Source organism: Pinus tabuliformis, chromosome 3_1 (assembly GCF_031772625.1).
Source record: "Pinus tabuliformis cultivar Carrire ecotype Pingquan chromosome 3_1, CPIR1, whole genome shotgun sequence".
Classification (NCBI taxonomy): Eukaryota; Viridiplantae; Streptophyta; class Pinopsida; order Pinales; family Pinaceae; genus Pinus; species Pinus tabuliformis.
In genome coordinates this window covers 605,228,896-605,232,964 of record NC_142301.1, presented here as the reverse complement: position 1 = coordinate 605,232,964, position 4,069 = coordinate 605,228,896, and the positions used below count along the sequence as shown (strand labels likewise).

Below are 4,069 nucleotides of genomic sequence, written 5' to 3'. Positions count from 1 at the left end.
TTTCTTGTTGAGAGGGAGTGTTGAAAATAGCAACAAGAAATGATAAAAATAGAATGCAGAAATTCCAATTTTAATTTGTCCTTGAATTAAAATTGTGAATTAAATTCGAATTTAGTCTCACCAGCTGCTTGGAAATAATTAATTAATTCATTATGGATTAATTAGTTAGATAAATTCAAGTTAGAAGTCTTTCTGAAGTCATGCAACAATTATCCCTTAAATTAAGGAGATTATCCCTTAATTAAGGAGATAAGATTGAGTTACATTTGAGTTGTAATTAGTTAGCTCGGTTTACTTAGTTAAGTTTAGTTAAATTAGTTCCAAACTGTTTGAGGAACTAATTGTGAGTTATCAGTCAGTTGATGCATGCATGCACTCAACCAGTGTACTCCAGATAACTGAAGATTCCTTCATCAGAAACTCATGCACGTCTATTTTGAGAAAGACCCAGCTGAGCTAAATGTCAAGGGTAGTGTACTATCAGTTGCATGTGTTTTCCTATAAAGGAAACTCTTGCATGCATTCAAGGTCAGGTTCCTTGAGGATTTCATAGTTTTGACAGTGTGTTAGAGCAGTGTGTGAGAGCATTGTTCCACTGGGTGAAGGAAATCATCCCAGAGGATCTGCGCAAGGAGATAGGAGCTTGGAGGGTAGAAAGGAAGGCTTGTGAGAAGATTTGATTGCCTGTGAGCATCCAAGAAGATTGTACCGAGAGTTGGCTAGCTATGACAGCTAAGGCTTTGTATAATTATGATGTATTTCCACCTTGTATGATAATACAGATAGTGGGGTTTTTAGTTGAGACTTTCCCCAGAGTATTTTCATGTGTATTGTGCATTGATTCTTCTTCTTTTGGTTATATGTTTTTAGCTCGATCTAGCTCAAACTTTAAGCTTCCACAAATTGATAGTAGACGTAGATTATAGTATTTTTCTTTGGTATATTGCATTATCGGGTTAATCTACAGTCATATTTTCTACATGGTCTTAGAACGAGATTTGTTGAGAATTTGAAGAATTTCTACATGGTATCAGAGCTAGTTGATCTATAGAGAAATTTCTACAAGGAATACTAAACAATTCTCAAGCTACTGCTCCCTCTCCAATCGCTAGAGAAACATCTTGATTTGGACCAGATCTGTTTGTTATGTCTGTAATATTGGCTTCAGAACTATCAAGGTCCTTCAATGGTGGGGAATCTACACATATTGAATGAAAAGGAGGGACACCTGAATTTATATACTAAAGAAAGGTAGCTCTCAGTCGATTCACATAAGCATCTGAAAATAGAAACCAGTATGACCAAGCCTAGAGAGATTTCATCACTCTCTCCTGCAAGAACGCCATAATATAAATGTGAAAAATTTCACAGAGTGATCCACATAGTCATTACATTTATTGTGATATTATTCTTTTATGAGTAAAAATTACCAATCACCTTACTAATTGATGACCAATAATGTAATATTTCATACACTTTTCCCACTGACAGGATCAATTAAATCTAAAATTGTCAAATAAATGGTAAATATAATATAAACTACCATTAAGTTGTCTATAAAAACTCTCAAGCAGCTCAAAAATGTCTAGGAATTGAAAACACTACGATGGTACCATGGCCACTATAAATGATCAAAATCTAAAAACTTGAAAGTTCTAACATGGTACTTCTCAAAAACGAGAATCTCAAAACCTAATTTTTGTAAAGGACCACATATTATTCCATTCCTTGAACCTCTCCTCAAAGGATGATATCACACCACAACCCTGGAAATGCCCATGTCACTAGCAGTAAACATAGAGCACTCACAGGTCGCAGGTACACCCAATGTCACAACGTCAATAACAACTGTAGTAAAAAGGGAAAAAGCAAGGTTTTGGTATCCAGAATCTCATCTAGTGTCTTTATTAGTCACGTGATCTATTAACCCATATTCAGCTTCTAATCTCTTTATGTGGGAAGAGACTTTTCTTTCAATTTCTTCGGCATTCTTAGTGCCATGTTCTTCAAGAGACTCAAGATACTCCATGAGTGTTACCTCAAATTGATGTAGATTTTTCTTGATATTACATGTTTACAATATCAAAATAGACGGTATATGTATAAAGGAATAAAATAAATTAGCATCCTAGAGGGAAGGAGAATCACCTGCGACCTTCATCCATTCCACTATCATTAAGAGTAGAAGCAATGTTGTCCATTGTGACTTCTTGTTTATGTTCTTTCCCAGAACCCTCAAATATGTCATCACTACCAAAAGAAGAGTAATTCAAGCCAAGCCCCTTAAGCTATGTCTTGTCCTCTATATTAGTTCCACCATCCTCACGAGTCCACTTTGAAGCCTATAATATAGGATGTGTTTTCATATATTTTCATGTTAAAGGTTTTATATCTCGATGTGGGATCGATGACTTTGAGGTCCCCATCACACCAACATTTTTTCGTAAAGTTCCACTGCAAGAGGCATCCACTGATTCACGTTCCTCAGCTTGTGACCATAAAGATCATTCTTCCTTAACATTTTTTCTAGATCTAAACATATAGTCCTTATCATTATCAAGTATGGATTTTATTTCTTCACCTGTGCTACCCCTTCCCCCTCCCAGATTTAAATAAGCATTAGTTTCTCTTGCATTCTTCCCTCTTATTGCAAAGTTATACCTATACCTGACATCCTCATCTTGATCTGTGTTCTTATGCTTCTCTTCTTCTTCTAAGCTAGGCAATTAGGAAACCATTACCTCCCTACCACGATGAATAGATAAACCATTTTTCCTACACCATATTTCAAGCTCCACAAGAGGAATACTAAACAATGCTCAAGTTGTTTCTCCCTCTCCAATCACTAAAGCGACATCTTGATTTGGACCAGATCCGCCTGTTATGTTCATAAGGTTGGATTCAGAAATATCAAGGTCCTTCAATGGTGGGGCATCTCCACATATTGAATGAAATGGAGGGATGCTTTAATTTCAATATCGAAGAAAAGTAGCTCTCAATCCATTCACATAAGCATCTGAAAAGAGAAACCAGTTTGACCAAACCTGGAGAGATTTCATCACTCTCTTCCTCAAATCTTCTGCAGTAATCTGACCAGTGATGTTTCAATACAAGTCATTAAAGATTTCCATAATATCAGACAATGTTGCTTCAAACGTTGTCCTATATGGAGAAACATTTTTCGCAGGAGCACTACTATTGTGAAGAATATCAAAAACTAACATGAGCCTTGCAACTTTAGCTAGAATAGGCATCTCCCTTAGAGTCAAAGGCTCTATAAGTACCTTACCTCACCAGTTGCGTCGGTATTGTCTAGAGAAAACCCCATTGCTTCTTTTATCTGATTTCTCTCCAAGGTTAAAGCACAAAGCATGCCCTCAAGTTCATCTCTTTGGCCCTTTGTTAAGGCACTTTCCTAATCCACTCTCTTGGTCCTTCTAGCAACATAAGTTGTAGTTGAGGCTTTCTCATGCTTATGCACGTGTTCAGATTTATCACACGAGTAGAGGAACTTAGACATATTGTGAATTGATAAACAAGATTGTTGTGGAAATATGTCTATAAGAGCTATTGATTGTAATTAAAGCTGCATATTTTTTTCACAAGCGTGAAACAAATCATGTTACAAAGATTCGAGGGAGGGGTTGCTTTAAAAATTCAGGTTTTAGCCTACCTTTAGGGTGGGTCGGTTCCTATGGAATCATAAAGCACATAAATATTGATTGTATGGATCCAAACTGGAGAAATCAAAGTTACAGGTACAATGTTGAGATTTGGATTTGAAAATCCTTTGGACTATATAAGTTTTAAAGTAATTTGTGGAAAGGACAAACCGTATTCTTTTAGTTGTTGACCCAATATATTCTTGATTGTTTTCATAAAATTAGAACATGCGGAGCATCTGAATCTCAGTGCAAGTTAAAGGCACTTGACCTTGATACATGCTTTATTTTCATCATTATTATCCTCAACATGTTCTATTATTTACAGTGAGATTTCGTGACTTAGCAGGTGTGTTTTCCCACATTTTTGTTTTTGTATCCCACACAATTGGAATCTTGCTACATTT

At 36.0% G+C, this 4,069-nt stretch overlaps 1 pseudogene; it reads right to left on the bottom strand.

Annotated features, from left to right (window-relative positions):
- Positions 1 to 1,321: 1,321 nt before the first annotated feature.
- LOC149188458 (protein RRC1 pseudogene) lies at positions 1,322 to 3,520 on the bottom strand (annotated as a pseudogene).
- Between the last annotated feature and the right edge of the window lie 549 nt (positions 3,521 to 4,069).